The following is a 15,214-nucleotide window of genomic DNA, read 5'->3' as shown; positions in this document are numbered from 1 at the left end:
ACACCAAGCCACATGAGATATTGGGACAGCTGACGTAGATTTTAAGGAGATGTTAAAGGAGGGGAGAGAGGTAGAGAGGTTTAGGGAGGGAATTCCAGAGATTAGGGCCTAGAAAAGAAAGACTTGCATTTATATAGCACCATGAAACCTGTGTTATGGGACCCAGCAGCCTAAGACCAATATAAAGTAGTTTCACTTGTATCACCCCCTGTTTACTGTATACATCCAAGGAGATACCAGGAGGACTCTATCCACTGAACCTTTACATTGCACCTTATCATATTTCTCAAACATCTCAAATGAATCACTTTGAAAATGCAGTCACTGTTAAGAAAACAAAAGTCTGCAACAATTTTAGAAACATACATAGAAGATAGGAGCAAGAGTAGGCCGTTTGGCCCCTCGACCCTGTTCCGCCATTTAATGAGATCATGGCTGATCATCCAAATTCAGTACCCTGTCCCTGCTTTCTCCCCATATCCCTTGATCCCTTTAGCCTTAAGAAATATATCTAACTCCTTCTTGAATATATTTAATGAATTGGCCTCAACTGCCTTGTGTGGTAGAGAATTCCACAGGTTTTCACACAGCAAGATCCCACAAACAGCAATGACACGAGAGAAAGAAAGAGCTTGCATTCATAAGGTATTTTTCACAACCTGAACGTCCCAGCACTAAGACAAAAGACAAGTTATTACAACCATAGAAATTTACAGCACAGAAGCAGGCTAATGGCTGACAGGAGCAAGAAGGCAAGAATAGATTAGCCTGCCATCCACTCAAACTGCTCAGTGTCAGAGCAGGGTTATTCAGAATGCTTTTACCATTTTCAACTGCCTGTTTGAAGCACTAAAATTAGTGTATTATTTCATTGTAAATTTTTCAATGTAGTACATGCATCTTACTGAATAGGGTCTAATTGAGGTAGTTGTGCATTTACTGGATTCTCGGTCACTGCTTGTCACCATCTTTTATTCATTAGGAACATAGGGATTGCTAGATGAAAAAGACCAAGGTCCATCTTGTTCAGTGGTTCTCGAACTTTTTTGATTGAAAGACCCCTTTTCAAATGGATCAGTAAGCACGGACCCCCATCTAAATTACAATGCTATATAATATTCATAATATGAAAGTGCTATATAATATTCATAATATGAAAGTGCTGCATGTAGAGTGTTTTAATAATGATTTTAAGAACCTGTACTTTGTCGCCTTTGCTGCCATGGCAGAAAATGATGTTTCACAAATGTATGTTGGGAAAGGTAGCAGCACTTTCACTGCTTCTTTTACCAATTCTGGGTACTGATTGGGAAAACAACCATAGGCGACATCTAATTGAATCTTTTGATGAAGTAACAGGGAGGCTTGATGAAGGGAATGCAATGGATGTTGTCTGCATGGATTTTTGCAAGGCATTTGACAAAGTACCATATAGAAGGCTGGTTAACAAAATTGAGGCTCATGGAATAGGTAGGTCAGTGGCAGCTTGGATAAAGAATTGGCTTAAGGACAGAAAACAGCGAGTTGTGGTAAATGACGACTGTTTTTCAGACTGGAGGATAGTAGACAGTGGTGTTCCCCAAGGGTCAGTGCTGGGGCCACTGCTTTTTTTGATATATATAAATGACCTGGATATTGGAATACAGAGTAGAATTTCTAAATTTGCCGATGACACCAAACTTGTGGGTGCGGCAAACAGTGACGATATCAATCAACTGCAACAGGACATAGAAAAGGCTAGCAGAATGGGCAGACGAGTGGCAGATGGAATTTAATACAGAGAAGTGTGAGGTGATGCATTTTGGCAGAAGGAACAGGGAGAGGCAGTATACACCTAATGGCACAGTTTTAAAGAGTGTGCAGAGACAGAGGGACCTGGGAGTTAATGTGCATAGGTCCCTGAAGGACATATTGAGAGAGTGGTTAACAAAGCATATGGGATCTTGGGCTTCATAAATAGAGATATTGAGTACAAAAGTAGAGGAGTTATGCTGAACCTTTATAAAGCGCTGATTAGGCCACAACTGGAGTATTGCGTCCAGTTCTGGTCACCACACTTTAGGAAGGATGTGAAGGCCCTTGAGAGGGTGCAGAGGAGATTTACCAGAATGGTTCCAGGGATGGGGATCTTAGCTACAAGGACAGGTTGGAGAAGCTGGATTTGTTTTCATTAGAGTAAAGGAGGTTTAGGGGTGATTTGAGAGGTGTACAAGATTATGATGGGTTTGGATAGGCTAGACAGGGAAAGGCTGTTCCCACTGGTTGATGGTACAATGACTAGGGGACACAAATTTAAGGTTTTGGGCAAGAGATACAGGGGGGGATGTGAGGAAAAACTTCTTTACACAGCGAGTGGTGAATGACCTGGAATTCGCTGTCAACGGAAGTGGTGGAAGTGGAGACACTCAATGTTTTCAAGGGGAGACTGGATAGGCACTTGAGAGAAATAAACTTGCAGGGCTACGGGGATAGAGCGGGGAATGGGACTGACTGGATTGCTCTACAGAGAGTCGGCACAGACTCGATGGGCTGAATGGCCTCCTGTGCCGCTGTGACTCTGACATGAGGAAACATTTTTTTTTACACAGTGAGTTGTTGTGATCTTGACTACACTGCCTGAAAGGGTGGTGGAAGCAGATTCAATAGTAACTTTCAATAGGGAATTGGAGAAATGCTTGAAGGGAAAACATTTGCAGGGCTCTGACTAAAGAGTGGGACTTGTTGGATAACAGTACCTGCACAGGCCCGATGGGCCAAATGGCCTCCGACTGTACTGTATCATTCTATGATAATGGAAGTACTTGCATGCCTTCAGTCATGAAAGGTGCATTGAAAGAAAATGCATTGAGCACTGATACTTTCCCATCTTTAATTTGGGTTTAATTGAAGTTTTCTCACTAGATTTGCTTTAATTGTATGTTGGTTTTCACAAGGAAGATTTAAATATGTTTAAACTCATTTGTATCGCTTCAGAGTATCTGTGGGGGCAGGAACCCAGCCCGGGAGGGGATTGTGTACCAAGTGTACTGGCTCTACCGGGGTGTGTACCGACTGTACCGGGCTCCAACTCACCACTTGTTTCTTCAGTGAGGCTGACACATGGCGCCCGCAGCTCGAGTCCGCGGACTCTCACTCTTCGCTTGGCTGCGTTGCAACGTCAGGGGCCTGGCCATAGCAACCGCGAGCCGCCTTCTGCCACTCTATTCGATCCTGAACCGCCGCGCCCCTCCCTCTGCTGTCTGTCCAGACGGCTGCCTCTACCCGACTGCTGCAACCAGCCCGCGCCAGAGCCTGGGGGTGACATCACTTAGTAACCATGAACACTTCAGAAGCCATTTCCATGCCATTGATTCCAAATGGCTTTTCTATCAACCAGATCCTAAATAGGATGTACAAAATTGTAAGTAGAATTGAAGTGACTTTTCTTAGCTAAGAAGTAACTTTCAAATCATTTTGCAGACCCCCTGGAAAGTCTCTACGGACCCCAGTTTGAGAACCACTGATCTATTTCACCTAAGATCCTGGTAGTCGCATGATACAACAATAATGGAATTGTTAATGAATCATAGCAATTGATCTCTGTCAATTAGTCTACAACAGACTCAGACATGAGGCAAGGAAAACCCCCAGCGGTAGAAAACTTTGGGAAAGTGTAGGTTCAAAGTCACCTGTTCCTCCCAAGCATGCAACACTTACCATAGAACTACTGTTTTGAGGCAACCGGGCTCAGTGTGTTAAACTCCTTCCCCATCTCTTCCCGTCTAATCCATGACACCTTCTGTTTCATGGTGTCACTTGAGACAGGAAGTTCAGAATGTTATGGTAGCGGAGAGGCAAAGAATTCTCCACAATGGGGGTCATTTCTGCCTTTGCGGTGCAGGCGGGGAGCGCTGCCGGGGTAATCACCGCTGCTCTGCCCATTTCCGTCCATTCATTTTAACTGACAAAACATTGTGTTTAGACCTCCCACAATTTCCTGGATTGTCCTACTGGCAGCGCAAAATTGTAAAACCGGTCCTAATAAACCTGCTCCCAGGATCAACACAGTAACCAAGAGACGCCATTAAACGTGTCAGCCTTCCTCTTTATACCTTTGGAGATTACGGCACACTCCCAAAAATACGGTTCCCCTTTGTAGACTGGTGGCATCCTTTCCAATTTGACCTAGTAGTTTTGTACAACCTCTGTGATAAAGTGCAACTTAATGTAATTTAAGCTGAGATATCGTTCAAGCATCCCAAGCCCCTCCCCAAACCTGTGTTATAGGTCAGTATAATTGCGCGCAATTAAATGTTTTCATATGAAGAAGCTCGATCATGCCTTAACTATGTGCTTCAAAGTTTGACGTCTGCTTCTGCAAGTCAGTAACATGCTCTTCAACTCCCCTACTGGCTCAATTAGTAATTGTACAATGTGGCACTGAGCCATACCAGCATAGAAGGTCCCAGGTTCAATTCCCAAGCTGTACAGTCATGTGATCCCAGTTAGGATTCAACAATTGGCCTCTAGACTCGGGAGGTGGAAAATCAGCCAAGGTTCCCACCCCGATCACTATCCATTGCGGACAGAATGGGGATAGGTTTTGAATGAGGCTGCTAACAATTACTGTCCAGACTTCAAACTTCGGCAAGGTACCAGAGAGCACCATCAGAGCCGCAAACCCAGCAGGACTCTGCTTCTTCACGTAAAGTGGAGAGGACATGGGGAGAAATGTTTTTAAGGACAGAAAGCACTATAATGATATGAGAAAATATTTTAATTGAGACTGGCTTAGAAACACTGCTCTTGTGGCATAATTGGGACCACTGGAAAAAGGCCAACTGCACCACTGCCATCTGTGTCCCATCTCTGTTGTGTATGTAATATGTGTGCTACTTTGAACCTATGGACAGGACTGCACTACTTGTAGGGCGTAGTGATACGCAGTACCACTCCTGGCCATAGGGGTATAAATAGTACTGTGGGTATTGATCTCCCCTCAGTTCCCGCCTGTGGGCATGAAGTAAAGACCTACGTATAGTCCCTACCTCCAACCAGTAAAGACCTGTTTGAGTTATACGTTTAAGTCTTTGTGTTGATTGTTCAATACAATACACATACTTAACACTGGCGACGAGTCAGGTTCTTACCCTGCGGCAGTTGAAGAGAGGTTTCAAACATCACCACCCCACTAGAAGCGACAGGCTTTAGGACTCTGAAGCCTCCATCAGCGACTGAGCACTGGAGTGCAGCAGCCATCCTGACAGCTTCCAGCGACTGACAGAAGTCTTTCTGCAGTTTCCTTGTTCAACCTAGGTGGTGGGGTAAGCCGTGCAGCGTTGGCTGCAAAGACAGGGCTGGGGAAGTTGGAGAAGATAAGGGCGATTGCAATCCCTGATAAGAGCCGCGGTGAAACGCGCGAGCGGGTAAGCCAGAGCCCGGGAGGGAGCGAGCAAGAGCCGCGCGAGCGGGTGAGCCAGAGGCCGGGAGCCGCTTCAAGTGCGAGGCGCAGCGCAGGCCAGCGATCGGAACCAAAGATAAGGGCCGCACTCGGACTGAAAGGCGCGGCGGCTGCAGAAGCTCAAGGTGCGAGAGCCGCGGTGCACAGCGCGGGCTATCGATCGCGGCGAAGATAAGGGCCGCACTCGGGGGCTGAAGGGAGACGGCGTCGGGGGACGGGTGAAGACCGCCAAGCGCGGGAAAACCGCCATTTTGTGGGCGGAGGACGACGGCAAGAGCGGGAAGCCGCCATCTTTGATAACAAGTAAACAAAATAAAATCTGAGAAATTGCAAATCTACAATGCCTAAACACGGGAATATTAGCACCTTTGATAGTGACCTCGAAGATTGGGCCATATATGTTGAAAGAGTAAAAAATTATTGTAAGGCCAATAAAATTCGTGACCAAGATAAAGCTCTAACATTATTAAATTTAATGGGTGCGAAGACATACGGGCAATTGAAACACCTGTTATCACCAGATGAACCGGCGGATAAGACGTTCGATGAGATTGTTACTGTCCTGAAAGATCATCTAAACCCCACGCCGCTGATGCTAGCGGAACGATTTAAATTTTACGACAGAAGGCAGCTACAGCATGAAAGCAATGCTGAATATTTGCTGGAATTGCGTAAATTAGCGAAATATTGCCAGTTTGGAACGGGACTGACAGATGCACTACGAGACAAATTTGTGTGTGGTTTATTTAAACAGGATACACAAAAGCGACTGCTCGAGGAGAATGAGCTGACGCTTGAGAAGGCGGTCACTATGGCAGCAGCACACGAAGCCGCAGCGAGAGGCACGGCAGTAATGCAGCTACGGTCACCGGAGCTCAGTGCACACAAATTGGGTGTGAGTTCTGTTAAATGTTATCGTTGTGGAAAGACAACGCATGATCAGAACCAGTGTTGGTTTAAAAACCAAGAATGTAGAACTTGTGGTAGGCTTGGACATATAGCTAGAGTATGCAGGTCAGGGAAGAAGACCAGCAACAAGAAGTCACCGCAAGGAAAATACGCAAAGGTACACAAGGTGACCGAACAGGAGTCCGATTCAGACGCTAGCAGTAATGAACTGGCTAGCTTAAGCTGTAATGAACTGGCTAGCTTAAGAGTACTCAACGCTGGTAAGGGTGCAGACCTCCAGACAATTTGGGTCACTCTTCAGATAGAAGGAGTCCAAGTAAAACTGGAATTGGACACTGGATCGGCATTGACGGTCATAAATAAGAAAGATTACGGAAAGTTATTCCAACATATTCCCCTACAGGATACGGGGATTATATTGAAAACATACACGGGGCAAAGAGTGTACCCCATCGGGAAAATAGAGGTTGCAGTGGTCCACAAGGGCGAAGACAGTCAAATAATGGACTTATATGTGATATCTGAAGGAGGTTCTCCACTACTAGGACGGGAGTGGATTAGGAAAATGAATATGGACTGGCATTTCCTACAAACAATAACGAGTGAGAACTCGGTGAAGATAGTCGGCCCAGACTCTGGAACGGATGATGGTAAGCCCAACTCAGGTGCAAAAGACAAAGTTTCCACACAGAATTCCACTGAGCAACAACAACATAGTTTAACTGTGGATTCTGAGTCTGGCAAGTCTACTGATGTGCCCATTTCTGAGGGACACTGGGCTCGAACTCAACTCCATTTCAAACTACAACAGCAATTAGAACAAATGCTTCGCTGTTTTGAGCAAGAGTTGAATGCAACGAAAGAGTTCTTTGATATAGAGTTGGAGAATCTGGAAAGACAACAGAAGCAGCTGATGGAGAAAATGGAGCAGGAGCACACAAAACGTCTGATGTCAGAGGAGTTAACGGTCAGCCAACTCCTGCATATGCTGAAGGACAGGACTCTGAAATGGGAAAAACTTGAACACGAACTTCAATATTCAAACGAAAGGGGTTCGGAGCTCTCAAAGGTTATTGGAAGAGCTGAGGTGGCAACACAGACTGAGATGACTGCAACAGAGCAGCACTTGGATGCCAAAAGTACGCTGACTCACGTCAACGTAGAACAACAGACCGCTGAAACAGCTGCTCCGGTAGAGGGATTGAATAGTCCGATCAATCAATCTCCAAAAGAAGTTGAAGTAGTAAAATCTCAAATGAGGTCATTAGTAAACGACTTGCTGAAATCCCAGAAAAAGCTGGATGAAGAGGTACGCATGAAGAAGTCTCTTCAGGAAAGATGTCTGGACTTGGAACAAAAGCTGGCTAACGCCCAGCTGGGTATGGAGGAAATAGAAGACCCTCTCGCTGGCCTAGATCAGGACGACACCGAATATTACTATGTCCTGTCCTGCCCAACTTGTAACTTCGACTCCCACCATACAGAAATCATGGAGGAGCACCGAAAGTCTACGGAACATCGGGAGAAGGTGGCTCTACTACGGAAAAAGGAGGAAGAGAAGGAGGAACTGCGCATGCAGCTGGCAGCTGACAGTGGAGCCCAGAGAGTCTCCAAGAAGCAGAAAAGGAAAAGTCGAAACAGAAGATGACCCATCTGAACCATTATTACCTCTACCAGATCACACACGTGGTCCCTCCGAACGGAGCCAATTCAGTTCGGAAGTTCAAACTGTTAAATCCATGGAAGGACTATTGAATGAGTCACTCCAGCAACGTGAACCGACTACACCACAGAGATTGAATCTGTGAACTGTTTTCCGCAGCGACTGAATCTGTGATCTGTTTTGACATGAAGTTATCTATGTATCTATGTTATTCTGTTATGTAAACCTGAAGTTATATATGTATATATGTTATTACGTTATGTTAAATGGGGAGATGACTGTAAAGCTAGGAAGGGAGGAATGTTGTGTATGTAATATGTGTGCTACTTTGAACCTATGGACAGGACTGCACTACTTGTAGGGCGTAGTGATACGCAGTACCACTCCTGGCCATAGGGGTATAAATAGTACTGTGGGTATTGATCTCCCCTCAGTTCCCGCCTGTGGGCATGAAGTAAAGACCTACGTATAGTCCCTACCTCCAACCAGTAAAGACCTGTTTGAGTTATACGTTTAAGTCTTTGTGTTGATTGTTCAATACAATACACATACTTAACAATCTCCAGCCTGAGCTTATGTTAACCTCAGTCTGTCGCTCACTGCCCCATGTGGCTTAGGACAGGCTAAGCTGATCTTTCAACACACGGACCACATGTGTTGCTTTCTCATGTTAAGGATGCCCGTGTTGATTTGCAATGATTCACATGATCCCATAGTGCTGTTGGTGGAAGAGGTGGAGGGAGTGGAGCAAAACGCAGCCAAACCTGTTCAGCTCCATCACATTAACAGGATTTTGAAATTGTATGTTTATTGATGGAAACTTGTACTGGGGCATGGCACACTTTACCACTTGGCCATTTATTGTTGGCATTAAGCAAACGGGGAGTGGCACAGGCCCCAGCATCGCACAGGCCTCATTCCTTGCACTGTTCCACATTAGTCTTTACTTTTTTCATTACCAGCATCCCCCTCCCCAGTTCCCTCCTCCTAAAGATGCTGACTCTTGCCAGGATACTGTTCCACGGGTAGCAGCAGCTCTCCAGTCCCTCTCCCGAGTGACCATTCATCAAATGCAAACCTGTCGACAGTCATCACAGCTGAGTCCAACCTCCTTCTCGCCCGAATCCCGCTTTCCAGTAGAGGTCATGAGAAAGCAATTGGAACCCTTGCTAACTTTACCTTCTTCATATAACTGGCATTGAGGCCATTTGCAATGCACATACTGATACCCCAGCTGAGATACTTAACTCCACACAGACCTGGGATCAAATCTGAGAGCCAGGTGTTAGCTTGGCTCAGTTGGTATCACTCATGCCTCTGAGTTAGAAGGTTGTGGGTTCATACCAGACGTCAGGACTTGAGCACATAACCCAGGCCGTCACTTCAGTGCAATACTAAAGTTGTGCTGTGTTGTTGGATAAGATGTTAAAACATTGCCTGTCTGTTTGTTCAGGTAGAATTTACAGATCTTGTGGCACTATGCAAAGAACAACACGAATTCTTCCAATGTCCAGGCCAACATTCCTTCCTCAGCCAACGCTACCAAATATAGATTAACTGATCTGACAAAAATGAAACATTTTTGGGTATGATAATTTGCTAGGTTCTTTCTTGCCGACCACAGAACATACATGCTTAAAATTGATTGCTGCTAACAAGTGTCAACCTTGGCTCAATGGTCGCACTCTTGCCTCTGAGTCTAGGTTCAAGCCCCACTCCAGAGTCTTGAGCATGTAATCTAGGCCGGCATTTCAGGGCAATACTGTAGGATTGTTGCACCGTCCGAAGTACCATTTTTCGGATGAGATGTTAAAACAAGGTGCCATCTGCCCTCTCCAGGTGGACGTGAAAGAACCCACGGCACCAACCGAAGAAGAGCAAGAGGGTTCTACCCTTGTCCTGGCCAACGTTTATCCCTCAACGACCATTATCAAAAAAGATTATCTGGTTGTTTGTCTCATTGTTGTTTGTGGGACCTTGCTGTGCTTAACTTGGCTGCTGCATTTCCCTACATTACAACAACAACTATACTTCAAAAGCATCAATGTGCGTGGCTGAAGGTTGTTTCTGTAAAACAAAGGGTGGTTTAATATGCTAATGTCTATTGAGTGCCGAGCCATTAGTGTCATCCTTGACTAGTTGACTGGGCAAGTGTTAATTTCCTGCAATTGCCAGTTGATCATAGTGCTTGGAACAGTGGGTTTCTTTTGAGTCACTCCATTCAATTGGAAGCATTCTGTAGGGCTGTTTACATGTTTGGTAGGTGTATTCGTGCAGACAAACTCATTGAAACGTATAATATCTCATTGAAATGTATAAAATTCTGACAGGGCTAGACAGGCTGGATGCAGGGAGGATGTTTCCCCTGGCTGGGGGGTCGAGAACGAGGGGTCACAGTCTCAGGATATGGGGTAGGACATTTAGGGCTGAGATGAGGAGAAATTTCTTCACTCAAGAGGGTGGTGAACCTGTGGAATTCTCTACCACAGAAAGCTGTGGAGGCCAAGTCACTGAATATATTTAAGAAGGAGATAGATAGATAGATTTCTAGACACAAAAGGGGTATGGGGAGAGAGGGGGCATATGGTATTGAGATAGAGGATCAGCATGATCATATTGAACGGCGGAGCAGGCTCGAAGGGCCGAATGGCTGCTCCTGCTCCTATTTTTCTATGTTTGGAATCCTGTTCAGGAGGACAGGGCTTCATCCCTCTTAGTGCTTACAACATTCAGGGAGAAGAGAATGCAGAACACCTGCCGGAAACACTCATTTCCTGACAACCGAATGCACTTAAGGATTTTGGGTGGATGTCAGTGAGGATAGTTTGTTAGATAAGTTATGACATGACATCAAGATTAAATCGCATTCTTTGATGCTTGTACTACAGTCAAATCTTAAAGATATAGCACTTGTGATATGAATGTTTTAAGAAGATGGTTGCTGGAACCTTTTACATTCCATGGGTAGCGGCTTGTTTAATAAAAAATACATAAACTGTTGTGTTTATTGCTGAGTGAGATTTTATTTTACGTCAGTGAATAGATGTTGTGATCACCAGTGTTTGTTGTTATATCCTTGGGCATAAATTTATTTTACTGCCAATTTTCTCTCTTTTGAAGGCATCGACTCCTACAGGGTGTAATTTCACCAGCATCTCTCCAATACCTTGCCCAAGTGTCCAGTCTTATGGTGGGAGCTGAGACAGACTGTTGGCAAACTACTTGACCATGTTAACTTGAAACAGATATTGGGAAAAGTTTCTTTAATCAGTAATAAATATTTAGAATGATTTACCACACATGGTAACAGAGGCAAAAAGGCCAGGGTCATTCAAACTACAATTAAGGGCCATGATCGGAGAGTTAAAGTAGCAGAGGGATGAGCTTTGATGGGCAGATTGGCCTTTTCTCATCCTTACTGCTTTCCCAATGGGAATACATTTTTTCAACTACCCTAGCCCCAACCAAGATTTGAGGTGAGCTTGGGGGATGGGGCTTGACTCGCCCGCCTTGTACAACTGGTGTATACTTGGCTCTTCCACTTGACACGATGGCAGAGAGTGGTAATTTGCACGGCGAGGAATTGCATGCAAAACTTGTGTCCTGACGCTTCCTGGCTCAGTGCCAGTTTTCCTTGCACCTATCTGCGAAGTGCCTTGAAACTTTTTTTTTTACGTTAAAAGCACTTTATAAGTGTAAGTTGTTGGTTTTACAATTTTACCCCTTGTTCTGAAGATGGTGACCTGGTGTATCATTCCACGGCCACTGTCTGTCTCCAATATCTCATCCAAGTGTGCATAAATTTTTCGTCCATGGGAACTTTCGTACCCGAGCCCAATCCCGTCCTCACTTGGCATCAACGTGTACATCTGAGCAGAAATCATTGGATACCAATTGGGAGTGGGAACCCTGGCTGAATTTTCTTTTCCTGCCCAGCATGCCTGCTAAAGCTAACCTTCCCCACCTCCTTCCCATCCCACTCGCCTCATTGACCACTGCCCCCTTGGATACTGCCAGGAGATCACTAAGCACTGCCCCTTTCCACATTTCCCTCCAGAATTAATATTCAGTCGCAAACATGGGCCTTTCTATCTATGATCTAATTGTGGGTGATTATGTTGACATTCTGGCTTTGACTGAAAGTAGGTTCACCGATGGTGACACTACTGCTTTTTGAAGCCTCCCCGCCTGTATATGGTTTCCAGTATCTGCCTCACTCAAACCACCATGGTGGCAGCATGACCCTCACCAGAAAATCCCACCGTGGCCTCTCTTTTTCCCCCCCCCCCCCCCCTTTCCTCCTCCTCTGGTACTTTCTCCTCCTTCGAGCACCTCATCTTGTTGCACCCCTCTTGCCTGTGCTTTAAAATCCTCATTGTCTACCACCACCCCATCCCAAGTTTTTCTCCTAAATATAATCCCTCCTTTCACCCCTCAGCCGCTGTACTGAGTGACTCCTCATCCTTGGTGACTTCAGTCTCCCTTTGCCCTCTCTCCTCTGAATTTGCTGTTGTCCCTAACTTTCTCCATCCGTGCAGTCTCCAACATGCAAACACTCCTACCCAGACTCAAGGCCACCCTCTCCACTTAGCCATCTTCCGTGGCCTCTCTACACTCAGTCTTGATCATAGACAAGGCCATCTCTGACCACTTACTTGTATCTCTCTCCATCCACTTCCAACCCAACTTCCTTTTGCATCTGCCCTTGGAAAAAACAATCTCCCCAAGTTGCTTCCAACTACCTCGACTTTGGCCCGCCACAATACTTCAGCCCAACCAATCCCTCACCTCCACCTTTGATGCCCTTGCCCCCAGTAAAGCCTTTACTCTCTCCCATCCAATTCATTCCCCCTGGTATGGTCCCCATCTTTGCTCCTTCAAGTCCAAGGGTCGCAGACTTTGAGCGTTCCTGGCACACAACTACTTTAGGCATCCATTAGATTTGGCTGGATAACTCCAAGCTGCTTTTCTCCATTGCCAACCATCTCCTTAAACTCCTCTCCTCTGCCCCTCAACCTTAACCTCCAACAAGTGTGAGGAGCTCACGGACTTCTTCGTCGCTAAGATTGAGACCGTCCGATCAGCTGCCTTTGCTGCATGATCCAGAGTCACAGCAACAGCGAGTTCGGTGAGAGGGGTCACAAATTGGTCCCCGGTCATAAATTGCGTACCATTGATACCAATTCCAGCCCCCTCCAGAGCCATCATCTCGGGCTTAACCAACCTAACCTGTTCTCCATCTGAGTGTCTTGTTTCACTCCCAATTTGAGCTTCTGACCCCACATCCTCGCAGTCACAAAGATTGCCTACTTCCACCTCCATAACATTGCCTGTCTCCACCCCTACCTCAGCCCATCTGCTTCTGAAACCCGCATTGGTGCCATTGTCACCTCCAGATTGATTGACTATTCTCATGCTCTTTTGGGCAGCCTTCCACACTCCATAAGCTTCAGCTCATCCAAAACTGTCCTGTTCCACTTGCCCATCACCCCTATCCTAGCTCGTCTACATCGACTCCTGGTCCCTCAGCACCTCTAATTTAAAATTCTCTTCCTCATGTTTAAATCTCTTTATGGCCTTACCCTTCCCTATCTCTTTAACTTCCTTCAACCCTACAACGTTCTCACCGCGCACCCCCCACACCGAACTCGCTGTTGCCCTGACTCTGACCACCAGCCGCCTAGGCCCAATGCTCACAAATTCCTTGCATAATCCCCTCCGCCTCTCCATTTCCCTCTTCTCCTTTAAGACTCTTCTTAAAATCCATCTCTTTGACCAGGTTTTTAGTTACCCCTCCTACTTAACATAAGAACATAAGAAATAGGAGCAGGAGTAGGCCATACGGTCCCTCGAGCTTACTCCACCATTCAAGACGATCATAGCTGATCTTCAACCTTAACTCCACTTTCCTGCCTGATTCCCATATCCCTTGATTCCCTTAGAGTCCAAAAATCTATTGATCTCAGCCATGAATATACTCAACGACTGAGCATCCAGAGCCCTCTAGAGTAAAGAATTCCAAAGATTCACAACCCTCTGATTGAAGAAATTTCTCCTCATCTCACTCCTAAATGGTCTTTATCCTGAGACTATGACCCCTAGTTCTAGACTCTCCAGCCAAGGGGATGCCTTTCAGCATCTGCCTTGTCAAGTACTCACAGAATCTATATATTTCAATGAGATCACCTCTCATTCTTCTAAACTACAGAGAGTATAGACCCATTCTATACAAACTCTCCCCATAGGACAACCCTCTCATCCCAGGAATCAATCTAGTAAACCTTCATTGCACCCCCCTCTAAGGCAAGTATATCCTTCCTTAGGTAAGGAGACCAAAACTGTACACAGTATTCCAGATGTGGTTTCACCAATGCCCTGTACAATTGCAGCAAGACTTCCTTAATCTTGTACTCCAACCCCCTTGCAATAAAGGCCATCATACCATTTGCTTTCCAAATTGCTTGCTGTACCTACATGCTAACTTTTTCTGTTTCGTGTACAAGGACACCCAAATCCCTCTGGACACCAACATTTAATAGTGTCTCACCACTTAAAAATTATTCTGTTTTTCTATTCTTCCTACAAAAGTGATTAACCTCACATTTCCCCACATTATACTCCATCTACCACCTTCTTGCCCACTCACTGTCTATATCCCTTTGTAGATTCTGTGTCCTCCTCACAGCTTACTTTCCCACCTAGCTTTGTATCGTCAGCAAACTTGTATACATTACGCTTGGTCCCTTTATCTAAGTCATTAATATAGCCTATAGTTTTCTAGATCAGTATGTTGAGCCAACTAGGGAACAGGCTATGTTAGGTATAGTATTGTGCAATGAGAAAGGGTTAATTAATAACTTTGTAGTAAAGGGGCCTTTAGGGAAGAGTGACCATAATAAGATAGAATTTTATATTGAGTTTGAAAGTGACTTACTTAAATCCGAAACTAGGATCTTAAATCTAAACAAAGCAAACTACATAGGTATGAGGGGCGAGTTGGCTAAGGTAAATTGGGAAACTACATTAAAAGGTATGACCGTGGATGAGCAATGGCTAGCATTTAAAGAATTAATACACAATTTACGACAAATATACATTCCTGTAAGGCACAAAAACCCCACAGGAAAAATGGTCCATCCGTGGCTAACAAGAGAAGTTAAAGATAGTATTAGATCAAAGGAAGAGGCTTATAATGCTGCCAA

The 15,214-nt window shown here is 45.2% G+C and overlaps 1 protein-coding gene across 1 annotated transcript in view; it reads left to right on the top strand.

Annotated features, from left to right (window-relative positions):
• Positions 1–15,214, top strand: part of snd1 (staphylococcal nuclease and tudor domain containing 1) — a 1,037,556-nt gene that overhangs the window by 943,072 nt on the left and 79,270 nt on the right. The window lies entirely within an intron of this gene.

This window comes from Somniosus microcephalus, chromosome 17, assembly GCF_052327205.1.
Source record: "Somniosus microcephalus isolate GS21.2 chromosome 17, FLI_Smic_1.0, whole genome shotgun sequence".
Classification (NCBI taxonomy): domain Eukaryota; kingdom Metazoa; phylum Chordata; class Chondrichthyes; order Squaliformes; family Somniosidae; genus Somniosus; species Somniosus microcephalus.
Note: the sequence above shows the minus strand (reverse complement) of the source record. Positions and strands in the feature narration are given on the sequence as shown.